This window comes from Grammomys surdaster, unplaced genomic scaffold, assembly GCF_004785775.1.
Source record: "Grammomys surdaster isolate TR1022 unplaced genomic scaffold, NIH_TR_1.0 238, whole genome shotgun sequence".
NCBI lineage: Eukaryota > Metazoa > Chordata > Mammalia > Rodentia > Muridae > Grammomys > Grammomys surdaster.
In genome coordinates, this window is record NW_021604683.1 from 10,001 (window position 1) to 34,218 (window position 24,218).

The 24,218-nt window shown below is 43.6% G+C and overlaps 1 pseudogene; it reads left to right on the forward strand.

Annotated features, from left to right (window-relative positions):
- Positions 1-8,585: 8,585 nt before the first annotated feature.
- The window catches only part of LOC114626603, an 89,260-nt pseudogene continuing 73,627 nt past the window's right edge, over positions 8,586-24,218 (forward strand).

Below are 24,218 nucleotides of genomic sequence, written 5' to 3' on the forward strand. Positions count from 1 at the left end.
TCTCTTAGCACGGTTTCCTTACCTATGTGATACCTGCAGGGATCGCTATAACTGACATTAGACCCTCAGGTGACCTAGAATGCTTTCAACAGGAATATATTAGGAATAGAAAACTTCAGGTGGAAAATGTCTCCAAAGCCAAGAGTACTGCAGTTTCTGTCAGAGCACACAGCTTTCAGTCCCAGTATTTAAAGCAGCTCACTCCTATTTGTAAATCAAGTTCCTGGGATTCCACAACCATCTCCTATCCCTCCTGGTCTTCCTGGCCAACAAGCATATGCAGGAAACAAAAACACACATAGAGGCAAGACAATCATACACATAAAATTACAGTGAAAATGTTTTGTAAGAAAGAAAGAGTGAGAGAGAGACACAGAGAGAGAGACAGAAAGAGAGAGACAGAGAGAGAGAGACAGAGAGACAGAGATGAGACAGAGACAGAGTCAGAGACAGAGAGACAGAGAGACAGAGAGAGACAGAGAACTTATTGCCAAGCAGAGGATAGCAAGCAATGTGTTTCTTCAATCACAGCACTCAGAAGTCAGAGGCAGGGAAGAGCTCACTGTGTTTTAGGATAGCCAATGCTACATATTGACACACACACACACACACACTCACATATACACTCATAGGAATAGAAAACTAGTAACATGACTAAAAGAACACTGGGGAATTGATACAGTGCAATAACTCTTAAAGTCATTTCAGTTGTTTAGAACAAGTGCCATACAATCATTTTCAAAAATGAATATCCACCAAGCATAACAGCATGTGCTATCAATCCCAGCAGTTTGGAGGAAAATTCAAATCCATAGATTTGAGGCCACACTCCTCTAAGTCATCACTTCCATAATATAAATTCATCTCAATATACTTATTTTTTTTTAAATGTGGATATGGTTGCCATGTCAAGAACCAAGGGGCAATGACCAAAATGATGTGAAGTAAAAATTTATTTTATTTCCAGGCCAATCTTTCTGTCTCCTCTGAATTAGAAGAGAGAAGCAGCCCTGAGTAAAAACAGGAAATTTTTATATTCAAACTCAAGGCCAAGGTACATAGTAGGTGATTGCAAAAGTGAAATTGCTTTTTGTTTGCTTGTTTGTTTGTTTGTTTTTCGAGACAGGGTTTCTCTGTGTAGCCCTGGCTGTCCTGGAACTCACTCTGTAGACCAGGCTGGCCTTGAACTCTGGAACTCAGAAATCCACCTACCTCTGCTTCCCAAGTGCTGGGATTAAAGGCGTGCGCCATCACCACCCAGCGTGAAATTGCTTTGCAGTTAGTAATTTAATTAAAAATCTGGCAGTTCTAAAAACATACCATGAAAATTGGAAACAATTTACACTATGTAAATCTCAAGATTATAGAGGAAAAACACGTCAAAATGACAAGTTGTCCTCTAACTTGGGACATGACTGGAGAAAACACCGTAGATAACAATATAGACATTACTGAAATTTTATCTTTAGAATTAATTTGGAACAGGAAAAGAATAATCCTTAACTTATCCTAAAAATATAGTTTGATTGTTTATAATCCTTTTTTTTCCCTTGAGACATGTTTTTATTTAGAATGTCAGCTGACCTTGATTCACTAAATAAACTACAATTTACAATACTTATTGAATCTGTAATAACGAGTGGTATATATTTAATCCTGTGCATTTGGGCCTCTCTTCCTTATATAAGAGTCTTCAATACAAGATGGACCTGATTCATTATTTGGTATTGGTTGGGTTAGAAGTAAAGGAGAGCCGAGCGGTGGTGGTGCACGCCTTTAATCCCAGCACTTGGGAGGCAGAGGCAGGCAGATTTCTGAGTTCGAGGCCAGCCTGGTCTACAGAGTGAGTTCTAGGACACCCAGGACTACATAGAGAAACCCTGTCTCGAAAAAACTAAAAAAAAAAAAAAAAAAAAAAAAAAAAAGAAGTAAAGGAGAATGTTATTAAAGGGGTTGCTTCTTCAGGGAAGTCTATAATTGAGTATTGAGAAAACTACTAACTTAAAAGGCAAGGGGCAGATCATAACTGCTCTAGAGAAAAAATTTGAATAATATTCCTCCCTGATTCTATAGTTGGAAGGGATGATTTCATGTGTTCTGATCTTCCACAGAATATTTCTGAATATTTACCTTTGTATTGTTTTCATAAAACACACCATGGGAAATGCAAATTACAATTGAAGGCATAAAATCAGGCTTGCAGTTATAAAGTGTTAAGAGTCATTCATGGCAGCATAAACACAAGGCATCAGGCAGAGATGAGAGCTCATATTTTGAACCTCAGACAAAAGGTAGCTAGCAATATGGTCATGGTCAGAATATGTTAAAGCATAAAAAGGCTCCCATGTGACACACTTCTTACAAAAAGGCCACATGTATGCCCTGTACCAAACAGTTCCACAAACTAAAAATAAGTTTTCAAACATAGGAGTCTATAGGAACCATTAGCATTTCACTACCGCATGTTATTTTCAAAAGTGAAAACTACATAGGACCACACTGTACCATATCCTTAAGAGAGACCATTAGGTTTCCAGCATAGAATGTTACAAAAGAAACAGGCCTTACTAGTAAGAGTAAGAGCAAAGAATGAACAGACCAAGCAATGCCAAAATTCAACAGGGAAACCAACAGCACTCATAGCTTCTTGTTGAGCAACTTGAGATTATGATGAAACTGCCCTGATTCTAAGGTCTTAGGTATTTTCACACTTCTAGCTCTGTCTCCTGAAGCACACATAGCTTCTTTTCTACAAACTGTACTATCTTCATGCAGCTTTCCTCAAAGCTGGTTCCTGTATTTGGACTATATTGTGTATAGTGTTCTCTTTTATTCTATTGAAATTGGGTTAGTGGGCTGCAGGGATCATTCAGTTGTTAAGTGCTCTCACTGTTCAAACCCTTTTCCTTTCCTAGCACTCACATGGCAGTTCACCATAGTCTGTAACTACAATTCCATAAGAACTATCTATCAAAATAGTTGTGTATAAGCTGGGGCCTGGCATTGACATCAATGTTTACATAAAAGAGACATTATCTGTAAGTCCTGACATCTACCTTTAAAAATCATTGTCATCAAAATATACCTCTGTTGCCAAGGACTAAGCCTGACCTGAGAATGGGACTCTGAGAGAAGGGGTGTCTGGGAGTAGTGAAAACTAACGACTGGCAGTCAAATCATGGGTCCAATTTAGTGGTTCATGCTCTCCTGGAGACAAGCTTTCCAACTTGCTTTCTCTCTGTTTTGCTTTCTTTCTCTCTGATCTGCTTTCTCTGGAGATCTTCAGACAGCTCTCTCTCTCTCTCTCTCTCTCTCTCTCTCTCTCTCTCTCTCCTCCCCTCCTTCTCTCTTTTTCTTTCTTAGGAGACAGCAAGCACAAATTTCCTTTTAACACATCAGAGGATTAGGAGAACTGGCTCCTTTTGTTATGCACTGACGCTAAACTAGCTGGATGGGACCTAGTCCTGAAATTACATTTCTACTACACCTAGGCTGAACTTTCTCTGTGCCAGTCTGATGCAGAACTCAGTAATCTGTCTTCCTTTAGTCATCTCTGTGAGCATGTGACTCCAGCTGTGCCTGAGTGTAGACTTTTGGAAGGCTGGAATTTTCTGTCAGCCTCCTTGCTGTAAAGAGGTCATCAGATTCCCATCCTTGCCCTCTATCTCCCCCTAGAGGCCAGTGTTTTCATCGCCCTCCACCTCTGTGAATGCAGATGTAATGGTAATCTGCAAACAGAGACTCTTTGCACAGGTCTACACAGCCTTCTGTGTCCATGTTGTTAATGAAAAAGGGGCAACACGCACCAGCCTCCTAGTAGCCATGGCTCAAGGACAGGGTCCCTGGACACTTTCAGCCTAAGCAGGGTCTCTGAGGACAGAGTTGGGCAATCAGAACAACTCCTTTGTTGACTTCTACAGGTCAGGATCTGCACTAACTTTATCCATCAGTGGTCTTCACAGTCAGAGGCAGGCATTATTAATCATTCTTTTCACCATGAGAAGGGACATTTAGAGTTCTTCCTAGTGCTGCAGCTGGGACAGGGCAAAGACATACCCAACCAGGAGTCCCATCCACTCTAAATGGTTCTAAGAAGAAGAGACTCTGGTGAGGCCCAACCATTCCTAAGGCCCAGCAGAAGCCCTGGAGTCCAGTCTTCTGTGCCTACCCCTCACCATGAGAGCAGATAGTGATGCAGGTAGACTCAGGCTGGAGCAGGCTGGCAGCCATGCCCAGGTATAGAGAAGACAGATGCCTGGAGCCAGTGTGTAGACCAGCAGTGGCCAAGGCATTGTAGAAAGATGGATCTAGGTCATCGCAAGTGGGGCCACAAGTCTGGTGCCACCAGACCCCCAACAGATTATGAAGCAAGACATGGCAAGGTGTTGACACATGTACATGTAGACATGTGCACACATACCCTCCAAGACCATTGTCTCAGTCTCTGCTGGGAGTTTCTTAAGCTTCTTCCTGTATCACAGGCATCATCTGGGATAAGGACCATGAGTCCACTGGGAGGTTTACAATGGACGCTGGAGTGGTTGTTGATCTAGGTTAAGGGCAAATCAGGCTTGGTACATGGAAACATCTGCATTGGTGTCTATCATGTATATATCATAGCTTGGCGACCCACAGTTCTCTTTCTCCACTGTTGGCAGTGGCCTCTGAAGTCAGCAGGGCCGTTGGGCTGTCTCAAGTGTCTGTAACAATGTGCTGTGATTGATTAGCCACATCTGACAGAAGCATGGCCAAAGAGATGTGGCTCATACATCCCAGCCCTGCTGCTATCTGAAAGGTGATTAGGATGTGGTCTGGGGTGCTGAAACAATAAAAGTTTAAAACAGGGGTCAAAATTGAAGATCCCTGAAGGAAGCATATGTGTATTAGTTGTCAGCTCTGGGCCTAGAGAGCTGCTCCAGTGACCCAACCTGTGGGTCCAGTTATTCGTGGGGGTCGAGGGGGACTTCATCTGTAAAGGAACACGGGCGAGAGAAAGGACGAGACCAAGCAAATGTAGACTTGTCAAGGTCTGCTTTAATGCGGAAGCAGCTTACAAGATATACTCTAGGCAAGGGAGGAAGGGGAACAAGGAACAGGGTGGGGACTCTATCAACTCTCGATAAGGTCGGCCATCCGGTGGAGCAATCTGCGGTTTTTCCCGGTATATCCCGGGGCAACGGTTCTTTGCAAACAGGAAATTCGGAAATTCTTTCTTAGCTGAAGGTCAGGTTCCCCCAAAAGAGGCAGTTTCTCATAAAGGCAATTCATTACAAGCAACTTTTGTTAGCTGGGATGGTGGTCCAGGGCCCCCAACACTCCGGCAGTTAAGAACATCCACATGGCAGTTCACAACCAGCTGGAACTCTGGGTCCAGGGGATCTAATGCCCTTTTCTGTGGGTACTATATGTGTGCACATAGTACACATGCATACACTCATGTGTACACACACACACACACAGAGAGAGAAAGAGAGACAGAGAGAGAGACAGAGAGAGAGAGAGAGAGAGAGAGAGAGAGAGAGAGATCCCTGAGTCCAGGAAGACATAAGCTGCCTCAAATAACACAATAAAGAAGAATCAAGAGTAGGGTTCACCCAAACAGAGCAAGATGGTCAGAGCATCAGAAATCTCAGAGGGAGACAAAGGATGTCTCAGCAGAGAATGTGCTTGCCATGCAAGCAAGGGTAGTTCAGATTCCAGAACTCAGGTAAGTATCATGTGAACATGGCAGCTCCCCTGTATGTAATGTAGAGACTGAATTCCAGGAGAGAGCTGATGAGCCAAACTAGCTGAATTGAGGAGCTCTGAGATCGATTGAGAGACCTTGCTTCAGAATAAGGTGGAAGAGTGAACAAAGAAGATTATTATATTAACCTCAGGTTTTCATATATACACATACTGCACACACACCATGCACACACACACCATACCACACATGCTCACAAACTATACATACATGCACACCACACATACATATAAACAACACACATACCATACACATATTCTATATACATACACCACGCATACCACATACACAGACACACTCCCAATACACACACACATCATACTACACATATACACCATACCACATACACATACTATATACACATGGACATCACACATACATATACACACCACACACACCATACACACACCCAATATACACCCAAACACCATATCACACACACATACATACCATACATGCACGACACACACTACATACACACACACACACACACACACACACAATATATATGAGATGCTATGGTTATGGTCTCTTCACAACAATAAAACCCTAACTAAGATATCATTCCTGGGCCATATATCTAAAGGACCACAGGGGCACTTGCATAGCCATGTTTATTTCTGTTCTATTAACAATAGCTGGGAATTGGAAGTGGCCTAGATACCCGTTCAACTGACCCCTGAATAAGGAAAATGGAGCCCATTTACACAGTGGAATTTTAATCAGATTTAAGGAAAAATGAACTCATGAATCTCCAGGAAAGTGGGTGGAACTGGAAAAATTACACTGAGTGACGTCACCCAGGCCCAGAAAGACAATGTAGTGTGTTCTCCTTCATGTCTGGACTGTGGCTTTGTATCTTTGGAGGTCAGGATTAACTTGGAGTATCCAGAGAGCATGGGAAGCTCAAGGAGTGAGGGGAAGAAGCACTTAAAGGTGGGGGGAGTGGAAGACATGTGATGTGATATGAATATCATAGAAGGGGAGTGGATACTGAGGGTTACACATTTAGTTTGAAATGAGGGAGGAGGATGTGGGAGGAAACTCAGGTTACTTAGCTAAAACTAAGAATGTATGAAAAGGCCTATTGAAAGGTTGAACTCGTGCTTGTACCTGCTGCATTGGCCGAGTCCCCAGAACATTAGCGCGGGGACCCAGCACAGACCTCAGCAGCGGGTCTAGCCCCAGGCGGCATCGTGCCTGTGCTGGAGGCTTTTCCTGCGACAGAGTTTTCCCACATACACAGGAAAGTTCAAAGTTCCAAGAGACACATGGAATCCAAGATGAAAGTTTATTGTCCATGATGATAGTTGTATCTGAATGTGGATGTGCCCCCCCCCCGCAAATGCCAGGAGGAGCTCTCTTATATTGGGAAATGGGAAAGAGGGGGGCTAGGGAGGGAAAAACTTAGCTATGTCCCCCGGCCTTTAGATAATTCATTAACATGTAAATCTTGAGGCAGAGGCATGTTCGTCATGCCCTCTACCTGTGTCTTACGTGACTGACTGGAGAGGTGAAATGGAGATGAGACGGCATGTTAGGCCCCTGGGTTCTGGAGGCATGGCGAAACATCCTAGAATGCCTTTCTACAGCCCAACAGCCTATGAACTATTTTGTAAAAAAAAAAAAAAAATAGAGTTTTGGGGCTGAGGAGATGGCTCAGGAGTTAAAAGGACTGGCTGCTCTTCCAGAGGACGAGGATTTATTACCAGTACTGACATGACAGCTCACAACTGTACTTCCAGTTCCAGGAAACATGATGTTCTTCAGGCCTCTGTGGACACCAGGCATGCATGTGGTATATGGATGTATATACAGGTAAAACACCCAAATACATACAATAAAAAGAGATAAATCTTTTTTAAAATGGTGTTTAATGCAGGTGCTCTTCACAAGTAGACAACGCTGCTCACAGAACACACAGGCTATTAAATGAAACTCTCAGTGCAGACACAGGATACCTCCCTATTTATTGCTGCTCAGAGAGACCCCAAAGAACCTGGAAACAACACAGGTGATTGCCGTAACTTTTGGCTGCCCACCATAAGGAGGTGGTAAGATGTAGGACCCCAAAGGGCTGCTATGCCCTGTCTGAACCTTTTCGTATGCTGTTGTCTACTAAGTAACATTTTGCGGTTCCTCTAGGATCAAAACATCCTGACTAAGGCATGGTGCCCCAGGAAGGGAATTTACTCTTGACATCCTATTGTCCCCCAGTTGAGTTCCTGTTTTTTCCTGAGTTTGTATTTTTCCTTCCCTGGCTTGCTGTATATATATTGAACCTGCTCAGTAAAGGCATTGGCATTCTCCCACAACGAATGACCAGAGTCTGAGTATTTCTTTAATCCCCCAGGCTTACGCCCGAGCTCGGTACCGCAGGCAGCGCTGGCGCTGTCAAGTGGAGGTTCCACCGAGATCGGGAAAGAGAGGAGAACCTGACGGGACGTTCCTGGAAGGAGCCGGCTGGACTGGTTCGGAGAGTGGAACGTATTGGAGAAGCGGCCCAGGATTAAACTGAAAGCAGCGCTACGAGAGTGTGAGCTTTGATCGCGCCATGGGAATTGTGAGTTCCCTTCTACGTGTATTGACACGAGATGATGCAGGTAAGGAATCCTTGTATGAGGTGGAGAATAGCTCCAGCTCTGAGGATGAGGGAGAAATTTTAGAAAAGGAAAAATTGAAGAAATGCAAGGTCAGAAAATGGGAACGGGAGCCTGGAAAAGGGGAAGCGAGAGCAGACAAGCTACTCAGTTCCCCGGTGGCAGCGGTGGCATCCCGGACGGCGCAATGGCCGGGCCCGGGGCATTTCTGCTGCTGCAGCAGCAGTGGTGGTGGACAGCTACAGGAGCTGCAGAGGCCACAGTCTGCACCAGCCATACCGAATAAAACCAAGAAAGAGAAAGAACCACCAAAACTAGTGAAAAGTGGAACAGGTTCAAAAGAAGGAGAAGGACAAGATATAGCAGAAGTAGAGATAGCCAGCAGGAAAAACAGCCTCGGAGCTGTCCAGTCTTCGACACCTACTAAAATAAAAGTACCAGTCCCTCAGCCAATCGTAGTCCCTGTGAAGAAAGACAAATGGCAGAACTCTTCACGGGTTAATGCCAGCAATAATAGAGAACTACAAAAATTCCCATCTTTACAAGATGTTCCTCCTGTGGGTCAAGAGAAGCTTTTCATCCAGAAGCTAAGTCAGTGTTATGTCATCCTTGACTTTGCTTCTGACCCACTGAGTGACTTAAAATGGAAAGAAGAAAAGCGAGCTGCCCTAAGCGAAATGGTGGAACATATCACCTACAACCAGAACACGATCACAGAGCCCATTTACCCCAAAGCCATCCACACGTTTGCAGTTAATAGGTTTCGAACCTTACTACCCTCCTCCAATCCTACGGGAGCAGAATTGGACCCAGGAGGAGATGAACCAATGTTAGAAGCAGCTTGGCCTCATCCACAGCTTGTTTATGCATTTTTCTTAAGATTTTTAGAGTCTCCAGATTTCCAGCCCAATATAACAAAGAAATATATTGATCAAAAGTTTCTATTGCAGCTTCTAGAACTCTTTGACAGTGAGGATCCTTGGGAGAGAGATTTTCTCAAAACGACCCAGCACAGAATCTATGTGAAGTTCTTAGGCCTGCTCGCTTACATCAGGAAACAGATCAATAATATATCTTATAGGTTTATCTATGAGACAGAGCACCACAGTGGCATAACAGAATTACTAGAGATCCTGAGAAGTATAATTAATAGATCTGCCTTACCATTAAAGGAAGGGCACAAGATTTTCCTGTTGAAGGTATTGCTGCCCTTATACAAAGTGAGGTCCCTGAGTGTCTACCATCTCAAGCTGGCATACTGTGTCACGCAGTTTTTAGAGAAGAACAGCACCCTCACTGAACCAGTGGTAATGACACTTCTCAGATACTGGCCAAAGACTCACAGTCCAAAAGAAGTAATGTTCTTAAATGAATTAGAAGAAATTTTAGATGTAATTGAACCATCAGAATTTGTGAAGATTATGGAGCCTCTTTTCCAACAGTCAGCCAAATGTGTTTCTAGCCCTCACTTCCATGTGTCAGAGCGGGCACTCTATAACTAGAATAATGAGTGTATCATGAGTTTAATCAATAACAATGCAGCGAAAATGCTGCTTATCATGTTTTCATCCTTATACTGCAATTCAGAGCCCTCCTGGGATACATTCTGCTTTCTCTCTGGCTCCTACTGGAGAAACCTCTAGTTCTGCTTTTCCTGTCTATTGTCTGTCCTTGGTGCATCAATCTGTTAATTGCCTATTTTGGTTTTATTGTTTTATGTTAAAAAAGTGTTTATTGGGTATGGTTAAAAATTCAACTTTGATAATAGAAATTTGGTTTAACTAGTAACTCAGGGCTGGAGAGACGGCTAAGCCGTTAAAGGCCAGGCTATAGTAGAAAGAACACATTTAACTTTGAAAAATTATCTTGAAAAAAACAAAAAGGGGGGAGGTTAATTCATCTCATGCAAGATTATCCTTTATTTTGTATATTTTAAAATTTTTATTAGTGGTTAACGATGTATTGTCTGCAAGAGACAGACATTAGAAATGAGCCCAGAAGGCACTGGGCTTAGAGAAATGGAAAGGCTCTGACCCTATATTAGTCAGGGTGAGAGGTTCTGTTTGTGTTTTTCCCAAAGATGCTGAAAGTCCTGTTTGGATTCCTGAGCGTTGTGTGCGCCCTGTCACCACACAGCCTCGTCCTGTCACTACGCAGCCTCACCCAAGTGGAGATCTACTGGAGCATTGTGATGAACCACGCAATTCGGATGTCAATGGGGATAAGCAGCTTGATTTGACTGGTCATAGCTCCCACCAAGACTACTGGAAAAACTGCTGCTAATTCTAATAAACCAACAATTTCTTTCTGTTAATATTAATGTTACTACTTGTGTGCAGCCTCTTTATGGAGAGTGGTTTCTAGCAGGACTCAAACTGGCCAGAAGGCTCCTTAAAGGATGGGCTAGAGGTCCTTGTCTTTTGGAGTCCTAGCCTTTGGGGCAGCCACAGCAGGATTGATATTGCCGCCTTCACAGACAGCAGATCCAGTCCCAGGCAGTTACTAAACAGGTGCTCGTGTTGCTGGCACGAGAGAACCCTTCTGCCCAGGTTTGGTTCAGCATTTACTGAGAATAGTTAGTCAATGACGGACAACTCCTTTGCAGTCCTTACCTACCTAAGACAGGGGCCCTGAGGCTGGCAGGGATTCCCTATGACGGGTAATTGGTATTGACGGAAGGTGACCTAAGACAGATGCTATTCGTCTATAAAATAAAAACGGGGGACCTGTAGGACCCCAAAGGGCTGCTATGCCCTGTCTGAACCTTTTCGTATGCTGCTGTCTACTAAGTAACATTCTGCGGTTCCTCTAGGATCAAAACATCCTGACTAAGGCATGGTGCCCCAGGAAGGGAATTTACTCTTGACATCCTATTGCCCCCCAGTTGAGTTCCTGTTTTTTCCTGAGTTTGTATTTTTCCTTCCCTGGCTTGCTGTATATATATTGAACCTGCTCAGTAAAGGCATTGGCATTCTCCCACAACGAATGACCAGAGTCTGAGTATTTCTTTAATCCCCCAGGCCTACGCCCGAGCTCGGTACCGCAGGCAGCGCTGGCGCTGTCAGTAAGACTCTGTTACAAAAGACACAACACACTTTAAGAGCAAGACATACAGAAATCAAGCAAAGGATAATTAAAATACTGTCTCTCTGTCTCTCTGTCTGTCTCTCTCTCTCTGTGTCTCTCTCTCTGTCTCTCTGTCTCTGTCTCTGTTTCTCTCTCTCTCTCTCTCTCTGTTTGTATGTGTGTGTGTGTGTGAGTGTATGTGTGTGTGATTCTAGACTGAAAAAATGTTCAGAATGATCCAACTTATAAAGCCATGGAAGCACATTATCATCTTGAGTAACAATGTTACCATCTTGAGGAACAATGTTACCATCATGAGAAAGATCATCATCACTTCATAGTGAGAGCTCTGAGGACTCAGGAAGGAAAGTGGAGCTCTTCAGTTTATGATCACAGGCATCAGCCTAGAACAGCAGGTGTTCTGATGGAGGACAGAGAACAGTTTATAAAACTATGCCCTTCCTCCCTCTTTGGAATAGTCAGCAGAGACCCAGGACACTTGGGTGTTCTCTCTCCCTCTGCTGGCTTATTCTGCCTTTTTTTATATAAATCTTTTTTTTCCAAAGATGTATTTATTTATTATATATGAATACACTGTAGCTGTCTTCAGACACACCAGAAGAGGGCATCAGATCTCATTACAGATGGTTGTGAGTCACCATGTGGTTGCTGGGATTTGAACTCAGGACCTCTGGAAGTGCAGTCAGTGCTCTTAAACACTGAGCCATCTCTCCAGCCCTTATTCTGCCTTTTAAATAGGAAAAACCCCAAATAGTAGTGAGTTGATCTGTACATTTTACTTCCTGTTTATCGTAAAATTGATCATACAACTGACCTTGTAGATGTGGTGCTGGATAAAGAGCCAAGAGTTCTACATCTGGATCTGTAAATAGCAACAAGGGAGAGTGAATCACTAGGCCTGCTTAAGCTTCTGAAACCTCAAAGCCTGCTCCCAGCAACATACTTCCCCCAACACAGCTACTTCTACTCCAACAAGGTCACACATCCTATTAGTGCCACTCCCTATGAGCCTATAGAGGGTATTTTCATTCAAACCACCACACTGACCTACAAAGAACCACATAGTAAACTTGACGTTTCAAAGGCTGCATGATCTCTGACATGGTAAAACAAACACGACCATAGATATCATGACCATTGGCTATGGCTTGTTCCAGAAAAATAGGTAACACAGATTACCAGGTTTGACTAACACACTGTGAGATTTCAGATTCTTCATGGAAAGAGCATCATGAAGGGTCAAAGGTGGACTCATGTTGCCATGAGACAAATGGTCCAATGAGGGGCCCATCATAGCAACACTTGGAGAAAGCCTACTGTGTGAACCATGGCAGGTGGGATGGGCAGAAGACTGTATCATGGAGGATGGAGTGGATAGTAGTCTAGATAATACTCGATAGTAGTCTGGAGAATGGGCATATTTGCTTGCTATAGACTTCTGGTTGGCACTGGGACTAGCCCTTTACAACTAGAGCTCTGCCTTATTAGTGGAGTGTGTGATTCCTGGTGTTGGTCTGGCTCCCTCTATTGGCCCAAGAAGGTACAGCAGAGTCCGCTGTGCTCTGTGGAGGAGCTCAGCTCAGAAGTACAGGGTTCTCCCTGGAAGGGGAAAGCTGAGAAGCACTGGAGTCCAACACAGAGGGAGACAAGGATAGAAGTTCTCTGAATTCTTACTTAAAATAATAAAAATTGCACGGAGGGGAACTTGGAAGATGGCACAGTCAATAATGTACCTGCTGCTCAAGGATGACGGCTGGATCCCCAGCAGGAGTGCTGACCTTAGCGTTGGTCGATGGCAGGGGAGGCTGATTTCTAGAGCTCTGTGTCAGTTAGTCTTGCCCAATCAGTGCTCCAGGTTAGACCCTGTTTCAAAAAAAATAGAATGGAGAGAGAAGGGGTAATAAATGATAACACCCATTAGACTGTGTTGTGGGGGGTCATTGGACTTGTTCATCTGCCCTCCTTCCTACTGTGGCCACACTGAATAAATATCTTTTCTTTGCTTCCCAGCATTACTAGTCTCCTTAAACAGGCTGATGAGACAGATGGGCAAGCTTAGCTAGTTAGTGTTGCTGAAGCCCAGGATTTTACCATGAGATATTAGTAACACATGAAGAAGACTCAATGATTGGTAACAGCCACAGTGTCTGAGAGCCTGTGTCAGGTAGAATGATTTTTAGCTATCCCTAAGATAAGGTTAAATTTGTGAACTAGGGCCCAGCAAGAGATAAATAATACAGCTATCAGTAAATAAGAACAATTACTATTCTTAGTGAAATAGGGAACATGTGAACACTGCCATGGCCATTGGTAATGGTTGACCTGGAAAATGAAGATGGCTCCCCAGTCTCTAACAGATGACAATGACAGAGCATGGACACACTGGACAAAGGATGGAAGACCCAGAGGGGTGAAGAGGGCACAACAACATCACTACTCGACTTAGGATGACACCCAAATTAAAACAAAAAATAAGGCCGGGTGGTGGTGGTGCATGCTTTTAATCCCAGCACTTGGGAGGCAGAGGCAGGTGGATTTCTGAGTTCGAGAGTTCGAGGCTAGCCTGGTTTACAGAGTGAGTTCCAGAACAGCCAGGGCTACACAGAGAAACCCTGTGTAGAAAAACCAAAAAACAAACAAACAAACAAACAAACAAAACATAAAATAAGAAGTGGTGTCATATGATCACAGGGCAAGAGAGGCAAGAGGATTGTAAGTTTATAGCCAGCCTGGGGTGGACAGCAGGATCCTGTTTCAAAAAGAAAACAACCAGCCACCACCAAGCATCACCCACAAACTTGAATGGTTTCCTTTCGATCTGGAATTTTCTGTTTAAAACTTTCAGAACATATCTGGCTGTTCACTTATGTGTGACAGAAAATTCATTGTAGTCATTGATTCAAGGGTATCTAACAAAATGGGGAGCCCCAGTTCAAAGCAGAATTCAAAGTACTGTGTAAAGGGAGTTACTTAGAAAACAATGCCCAATGCAGCTTGTTCCTGGGCAGCTGACATTTTCCCTGCTATTGTGGCTCTGGTTATCCTGAAATACTGGCCCTGGCACCCACGAGATGCCAGTGTGGCAGCTGACTCTGCCAATCCACCATGCTGTCGACGATACTCGGTTGAGCCCAGACAATTCCTGCTATGCCCATGGTACCTGATAGAATGCAGACACGTAAAGCTTAATGATTATCCAAAAGATTTATATATTTAGAAATGCTCAATTAACAAGATGCCCATACTAATAGAATTGTTACCCAATATGTAATCTTTTGATAAGTAGCTACCCAGGTTTGCTCACAAACCATCCTTTCTCCGCCATGATGGCTAGCCTCCTTCTTTTTTTCTCCTCCTCTTTCCCTTTCCTTCTCTCCTCTCAACTTCTCACTCCACCTATCTTTCATACAGCCCAATCGCCAAGTCTTATTGCAAATGTAGCAGGAATATATCCCTCTAAAGTACTGTGTTAGTAAAGACAACGAATCTGACAGAAGAAATTTAAAGAAAGAAGAACTATTTGGTGAGTGGCTTCAAACCTACTGCCCACCAAATGGAAGGCCTAACTGACTTCATGACAACAGGCTGTTGGGACTCCCACACATTGATAGACTTTAGCAGGCAGGGTATAGACAGGAAGTAGGTTCAGGCTTATGATTCCTCCAATGACTGACTTCCTCCAGGTAGGCTCTACAACCTCCCAAGACATCACCAGCAGCTGGGTCACGTATTCAATCTCAGGAGCCTATAAGAGTCAGTGCATACCCAAACACAAAGATATAGTCAAGAGTACTGAGTACAACTTAATAAAGGGAGAAAAATGTCTTTGAGGAAGGGATCTGTTGTATTCTTGGGAGATTGCTGTGTGTGTGTGTGTGTATGTGTGTTTATGTGTGTGTATGTGTGTGTATGTGTGTGCATGTATGTACATGTGTATATATTCATGCACATGTGTTTACATGTGTATGCATGTGTGTGTGTGCACACACGTTTGTACAGGTGTGTGCATGTGTATACATGTGTGCGTCCATCTGTTTTCATGTTGGCATACATGTATGCATGTGAGTGCATATGGGTGCCTGAGGAACCCCACTTGTCTTCCTGAGGAGATACTTATTGGGCCAGGCTTTCCCACTAACCCAGAGCTTACCTGCTAGGCTGGCTGGCCAATGTCGCCCAGAGACTTCCTCCTGCACCTCTCCAGTGCTGGGATTATATGTATGCACCATGACATCCGGCTTTTATGTGTGGATCCTTGGAAATCAACTCAGGTCATCATGCTTGCACAGTAAGTTCTTTACCATCTGAACTATTTATGGCCTGGTTCTCTTACATATCAATGGACAAAAAAATTCTACACAACAAGTACAATGTGTAGAGCTCTGTAACTCCTTTCAGACAGAAAGGTCTAGGGACTCACCCCAAGGTGTTGAAACCTTCTGGGGTCTGTGTCCTCTTAGGTATGGAGCAAGCACTGGTCCTCTCACTCAGGATGGTGCTTCTAGTGATTTAGAAGTAGTACTTTCTCCAAATGGAGCAAAGATAGAGAGAGAGGCCTCCTGATGCCCATCTGTCTACCAGTTGAGTCCTGACGCTCCAGATCTCCTTCAGTTGCCCCATTCGTCCTCCTCCTCTCCCTCTTCCTCCTCCTCGTCCTTGTCCTCCTTGTCCTACTTCTTTTCTTCCTTTTGCTTATCCTCCTACTTCTCTTTTACCTCCTCTCCTTCTCCTCCTTCCCCTCTCCATGTTTGTTCTTCTTCTTACTTGAGATAAAGTACTCAGGATGTATGGTCTACCCTCTTAATACCTTCAGTTATCCAATTCAGCAGTGTTAAGAACATGATATATAAATGCCACGGCCCATCTACAGAGCACCTTTGATCTTCCAAATTGAACCTCTATGCCTACAGAAACATTAATTTTTATCTTTCTCACCCCCAACTTTTCTTTCTGAGTGTGAATTTGGCAGCTCCCACTTTTCTTTCTGACTGAATTTGGCAGCTCTAGGGATCATGAAATATCTGTTGTTCATTTTGTGTCTGGCTCATTTCACTTTGCATAAGGACCTCATGGTGGTTTGGATGAGAATGGTTGCCATAGGCTCATATGTTTGAACACTTGGTCCTTAGTTGGTGAGTCTGTTTGAGAAGTGTACTCTGAGGCCTCATCCAGGTTTACTACATGTGTGCCAGCTTAAGAAGGGACCAACAAGAGTTCTGGGGTTTTATAAGCAAGAACCAATTGCTGAGGGAGGGGAGACTCTCTGGCAGAGCTGACTGCAAGCTGTGTAGAGAACTCCAGGGATTCAGCTCCCCCAAGTCATCACTCATGTTGGGTGGCTTTGTTAGTGATGCAGCTAGCTCCCTATGTTAACCATGCTTCTACAAGCCCAATAAAAATTTCCTTCCCCTTCACTGGGCTTGAAATTTCTCAGGAAACACAGTTCTGGGTGTTTGGGAGTTTTGAGAGAAGCTTAAGAACAGATTGAAGAGCCACCCTGAATGTAATGGCTCCCATTGGTGGCCCAGATCAGGCAGAATGTGAGAGGAACACCTTTCACCTCCCTCTGGTTTGGACCACAGATGCAGTGTAACAGGCTACTTCCCACTCCCAGCACTGCCTCCCTCTCCTACCTGCATCCTACTCCCCTCTGCCTCCCATTCACTCCAAACTGCCTCCCAGTCATCCCTACTCCCTCCCTTTCCACACCTGCCTCCCACTCATCCCTATCCTGTCTCCTAATTCCCACCCTGCCTTTCCCAACAGGATGGACTTCCAACAAACTATGAGCCAAGATAAATGCTTCCTTTCCATACTTCTGAAATACTTTTATAATACTATAAAACCCCAGGGAGAACCATGTGAGTCATAACCTCCTTCTGAGTTAGCTTCTGATTGGAGGGAGTCTCTGTTCACCAACCCTGCTGTGAGCCAAGCCAGGGTAGGCAGAGTAGGAATCTGCTGTTTCCTGGCTGGAGAAATGAAGGTTGCCTGATGGAGCCTGAGACTGAGGGAGGCTGTCCATCAAGAGCTAGATCATTGAGCAGATATTGTATCAGATCCACTGTTCAGGCCTGTGTAGGAGGAAGATGACCCACTCTTGATGGTGCCTCCTTAAGTCAGCACACATGAAGCGATTGATTATGGAGCAGGCCTCAGAGGCCTGATCTACATTCATAAGTCTGCCAACCATTTTATTTCTGTGTGCTGTCTTCAGGGGAACTCATGGCTCAGAGTGAAGGATTAACCCTGATAGCCATGGGTGAGATTTGAACCTGGTGCCTATGAACTATTAGTTATTAAACTAATCCCTGGTCCTGGAGAGATTGCTCAGTGGTTAAGAGCACTGACTGCTCTTCCAGAGGTCCTGAGTTCAATTTCCAGCAACCACATGGTGGCTCACAACCATCTATAATGAGATCTGATGCCATCTTCTGGTATGTCTGAAGACAGAGTATACTCACATACATAAAATAAATAAAGAATTTAAAAATAATTCAAACTTATCCCTTTCTGTGGGAAAAATCATGTGAACTGGCCAGGGAGCCACCCCGCAGAGTCCTGTGAGGGGGTGGGAGATGGGAGTTTGGGGGTAGGGGGGCTGGGTGTTGGGGAGGTGGGGGCTTGGGGGTGGGGTGGAGGGTGGAGTGGTTGGGGGTCGGCACGTCCGACATACACGAGAAATTCCAAGATTCCAGAGGCTGGAAGCTTTGGTGGCGGCAGGGCCCAGAGGACACGTGGAGTCCCTGGGTTTAAGAAGTTTATTGTTCAGCTGGGCAGTGGTGGTGCATGCCTTTAATCCCAGCATTTGGGAGACAGAGACAGGCAGATTTCTGAGTTTGAGGCCAGTCTAGTCTACAGAGTGGGTTCCAGGACAGCAAGGGCTATACAGAGAAACTCTGTCTTGAAAAACGAAACTACAAAACAAAACGCAACAAAACAAAACAAAACAAAACAAAACAAAAAAGAAGTTGATTGTTCGTGGCATGGTAGTTGCATCTAGATGTGTCTGCTTCCCAGTTCAGCCAAGGGAGAGCTGGCTTAAATAGGGGAGGGGAAAGAGGGGCTGGGAAAAGGAATAACTTAATTACCTATGCACCCCCCCAACCCCCGCCTTAGGTAACTCATGATTATGGAAATCTCTGTTAGTTACCCCCTCTACCTGGATGGTGAGGCAAACCTCTCTGGGAGGAGCAACTCTAAGCCAAAGTATCTGAAAGATACAGGCTAAAGGGGATGTAGGCCATATGTGGGAGTCTGGAATCTGGGGGCGTGAGGAGATACATGTCATCCCTAATGGTCACCTGTTGGGTCTCTGGCTATCTCAAACCCAGTGCTCTACTGGGGAGACCAAATCATTACTTCAAGGACCCACAACTTTCTAACTTTAAACAAATGAGATTTAATCTATGCCATTTTTAAAATTAGGCTCTGTGCCATTACTGGGGTATTATCCCTCATCAAAATCTCTAAATGCTCCACTGCCTACTGGCTAAACTGTCCTCCACAAATAATTGCTGTTTGAAATATGCTAGGTTATTTTTGCTCCTGCAGTCTGGCATTCTGGGAAATATATCATTCTAACATGTGCTATTGGCCCATCATGAGTCAGGAGGCCTCCTCTTCTCTCCTGATCTTCTTACCCCTCCTATCTCTCCTTGTCTTTGTGGAGCCTACCTGTGATGCCTAGATGAGTAACTAAACCCCACCTCTCTTTATTCTCCCAAGCCCTGTAATTGGCTGTTGCCTGTTTTATTTAACCATTAGTTTTAAATTGGAGAGCAAGTTGACATAGCATCACTTGGTATGAATTAGGATCTGCTATGGGGACCACAAGAACTTAAGACCCAGTAAATAGCTTTTGAATACAAGAAGCACCAGACCAACCCCTACAGGTACCTACTTAAAGACACCAGTGCTGTGGAGGAGGTAGCTGCTGTATAAGCAGGCTCACCTGCACCTCCAACCTTTGCAGAGATCCACACTAGTTATCAACAGACTGGGCACTAATGAGAGATGACCCACCTGTATCATCACAGGTGACCTCCATGGTACAGGAAAGGGTACATTGTGGGAAGCATGGCCAAGCACAGTTGCACACAGGTAGCAATCTGGGAGGGAAAGAGATGGTCCTCTGGACAAGGCTTCCAAAAATATTCCAGCATGACATCTGCGGACACTGACCAATCATCCTCAAGCATCAGATGTACATACAGGTATATCACCACTGTTCTGCAGATACTAGGAACATCATCACCAGTTTCAGGAATATATGCTGGGTCCAGGAATGTCGAGGATGTGACTTAGCACTCTTTTATTCTTATCATTTGTGAAACAGGAACCACCAGACACTCTGTGGACAATGGTATCACTATCAGCAGCTCTAGGTATCAGGGTGTATCCACATTTGCAGTGAGGGACAAGCTTAGGCTTGGCAGGATGGTGTCCAGCATAGTGATCAGAATGGGCAACCCCTATGAGTGCATTTGGAATTCTGTGGTCAACGCCTTTTTTGCCACATATACTTTAAGTTTCATTTTCAAGGTCCTCTAACAGAAACAAAATGTTTAAGTTTATGCTAAGCGTCATGGCTATTGTTACAATAAAACATCCCCAACAAAAGTAATTTGGGAAAGAAAGGGTGACTTTACCTCACAGTTCCTGGCTATGCTTCCTGATTGGATGATATCACAGTGTCAAGGGCCTGAAACAAGAATTCACCACTATCCACAGTCAAGAGCAAAAAGAGCTCAGAGCATGTGACTAGTGCATACTTCACTTCTCCATTGTTATACAATCAGGGTCCCTGCTTAGGGAATGGAGCTACTCACTGTGGTGACTCTCTTCACCTTAATTAACATAACTATGACAACAGTCCACAGATATAGTCAGAGACTAAGCAGATTCAGATGATGACTCCATGAAAGTTTCCTCATAGGTGGTTCTAGATTTTGCCAAGTTCACAATGTAAAGAATCCATCACAGCCTCATCTTTCTTGTGGTAGCTAAGACAAATGAAAACATGTTGTCTGGGATGTGGTCAACTTGGAGTACTTGTGGATGGTTGACGGATCATGAGAGGATCCCATATCTTTAGAAAATAATATGGTGACTTCCAAAGGACAACTAACAGCAGAATTAGCATGGAAGATCACAGTTATGCTTACAAAGACCTGAAACCCAAGTGTCATATACATTTCCCCACCCAGGCCCAGCACATCTCTATTCTCAAGAACTGGAAGTACAAGCAGTCAGAGATATTTTAGAGGGTTAAGAACTAAGACAAACATGCTGTATTCAGACAACAGAATATCAGTAATGACACCTGCCACAAAGTAGATGAACTCTGAAGTCTCTATGGTTTGTGTGTGTGTGTGTGTGTGTGTGTGTGTGTGTGTGTGTATGTGTGTGTGTGATAAAATACCATAGCAAAAGCAACAAACAGAGAAGTTTATTGGAGACTTACACCATCAGAGTATGTACAGTAAGAGCTTGAGTCCATTGTTGTAGGATATTTGTGCACATGATGAAACTCAAGTATGTGAACTTGAAAAACTTCCTTGTGTTGTGGTTCAGCCTTAGCACACTCCGTTAATTCTGAGAGATTTCTGTAAACAACATTAAATGAACTAGATCATAGGTCAATAGGCAGAGCAACCCACCAGTTGAGAGGAAATGAATACAGGATGTGAAAAGCAGGACAATGAGTTGAAGGGTATTTAAGGCAGCTTGGAGAAGGAGAAAGGGTCCTTTAGTTCTGTGTCATTGTTTGAGGAGCATGTTTAGCTGGGTTCTTTCTCTGTCTCTCTGATCTAGAAGGCTTTCATGACATCATTGGCTTCCTGAATCTTCTCTGATATAATTGAATGACTGGCATATTGTTTTTAAAAATAAAAACAAGCAAATATACAATGGATCATCATGGCAGGGAACGTGACAATCACCAGGTTGCATGGTGTTGCAATAGTAGGTAAGAGATTGCATCTTGATCCACAATGAGCAGTTAGAAAAAAACACTCAGAATGGTTTGGGCTTTGAAAACTGCAGAGTCTGCCTGCCCCCAGTGACAAACCTCCTCTAACAAGGCCAAACCTACTAATCCTTTCCAATTTTTTCCACCATCTAGGTATCAAGTATTCAAGCATATGAGTATATTGCAACAGTTCTCATTCAAACCACCAGGAGGTTCTTATAAAAAGTGAAATGAACCACCCACAAATGAAAAACAAATACTTCACGATCCTTAGAGCTATCAAATACACAGAGGTGGAATTAAGAGTAGGAGCCAAAAGCTTAGTGAGAAAGGTGAAAATTAATGTTTCACTAAACACAGAGGATAAGTTTGGAAGATCAAAGATGCTCTGTAGATGGGCTGTCACATTTATACATCATGTTCTTAGCACTGCTGAATTGGATACTTGAATGTGGTAACATGGTAAATCTTATATCCTGTGTTCTTTACTGAAAGTAAAAAGAACAAACAAGGAGAATAAGAGGCAGAGGAGGAGCAATATGAGGAGCAGGAAGAGAAAAAGGAGAAAACAAGGAGGAGGACAAGTAGGTAGAAGAGGAGAAGAACGAGGAAGGTGATGGACACCAGGTCAGCCAGGACACAGAAGTTAGATAGATGGACCTCAGGAGGGACTTTTTCCATTTTTGATCTATCTGAAGAAAGGACTGGCTTATAAGTCACCAGAGGCACCATGCTAAGTGAGGGGACCAGACCTTGCTTCACATAGAGAGCGAATAGACCCCAGGAAGGCACAAGAGTTTGGGATGAGTCTCTGGTCTTTCTGTCTGAGAGAGGCTGCATAGATCAGAAAATTATCCCTGTTGTGTAAAATGAAGTTTTGTCCATAGATATGCAAGTGTACCAGGCCATAAGTAGCCGAGAGGAAAAAAAACTTACCTTGTCTGATGGATTTTATGTGCTTGGCCCAGGAAGTAGCACTACTAGAAGCAGTGGCCCTGATGGAGTAGGTGTGGCCTTGCTGGAGTAGGTGTGTCAATGTGGTCAGGGGCTTTAAGACTCTTATCCTAGCTGCCTGGAAGCCAGTATTCTGCTAGTAGCCTTCAGAAGAAGATGTAGAAAACTCACCTTTTCCTGTACTATGCTTGCTGGATGTTGCCATATTCCCTCTTTGATGATAATGGACTAAACCTCTGAACTTGTAAGACAGCTCCAATTAGTTGTCCTTTATAAGACTTTCCTTGGCCATGCTGTCTGTTAACATAGTCAACCCCTAAGACACCTTACAAGCATGAACACTTGAGTTGACCACTAGCAACAGTTAAAAGTTTGTCCCCAGATAGAGATCTCAGTCTCCAAGGAGGCTGAGTTTACCTTGAATCCAGATAAACTAGTGTTCAAAAAGTAGAAGTTGTTATGAATGAGAAGCTGTGAGAAATCTTTATTCTGCTTGCCTTTAGAAGATGCTGGAGAATTCAAGGGAGTATACAGCAGTACACAGTTCCCCTGTATCCCCTGTGTCCTGATTGTTTTACCCCTACCCATGAAGCCCATTGACCCCAATAGACAATAACAGGGATGAGGAGGTAGGAGGAATGTCCAGAAGGAGATCGAGACCTGGGAAAATGGAGGCAACCAAGAATCTGTGGAGATGATCTTAGCTGTGAGTCACCTCATTTCACAAAATAAAACCTGAAGAGGCCACTCAGAATGATACAGGTACAACAGTGGAGTTGTAGAGACACCAACCTGTCCAATAGTTTCAAAACACAGTTTCTTCTGTCTACAATAAATGCAGACATGAGGGTTGTAGCAGATACTGAGGAAATATCCAACCAATTACTGGACAATCTTGAGACCCATCCAATTGTCAAGCACCGGTCTCTAACATTATTAATGATACACTGTTTTCTTCCAGACAGGAGAATGTTGTCCTCTGAAAGGCTCCACCTAGCAGCTGACTAAACAGGTGTCAGTGGTCAGCTCCTATGTTGTCTTCTTTCACGTAGGTTCTTCTTGAGGCAGTGGAGGAGGAAGAGCATCAGTGGAGGGTAATCCTTTGTCTTAAGAGATATTTGAGATTGCTTTATCACAATAAAAAGTTCACTTATTTAAGTCTAAATTACTATGCTACTGTAGCTGACCTGACTTCTGTGTTCCTCTGAGGCCAGAAACTGCAGTCTCTGGCACTTAGCACCTCATCCTAAAACATCAGGAGAGTAATTAAAGGATTAATTTTGAGATCATTTTCTCTTTTGTCCAGTAGTCTCTTTCCTATCTGGCTAGGGGAAATTTTGGAGCAATAAACTTCTTTTGAACTGGGAGAAGAGAATACCACTCACAGAAGGAGAAACTGTTACATGAGCCATTATGCATAAACTCACATAAGTTCATGTACAGACTAAGACTTACATATTTATTCATTTCAATTCAAAATAGTTGGGCCCAGCTTGTATGCATTCTCAGAATTGCATACGTACAGGCACACACAGACACACAGACACACACACACACACACACACACACACACAGGGGGGGCATACATTCTCACAATTTCATACTTACACAGGAACATTCATTCTTACATATGGATGTGTAACAAAAGATCAGGTAAAAGTGCAGAAGGAACTCAAACATTCTGGATGAAAAGTGTGCTCCAATATTTATTACATAAAGAAAGAAAAAGCTTCAACCCTTTTAATACTAAATGACTTAAACCCAAGTTCATAAGAAGACAGTTGTGTTCCTTTAATACTACTAAGCCTGTTTTATTAGTAAGAAAAGACCTGTTCTGTCCCATGGTAAGGAGAAGCCT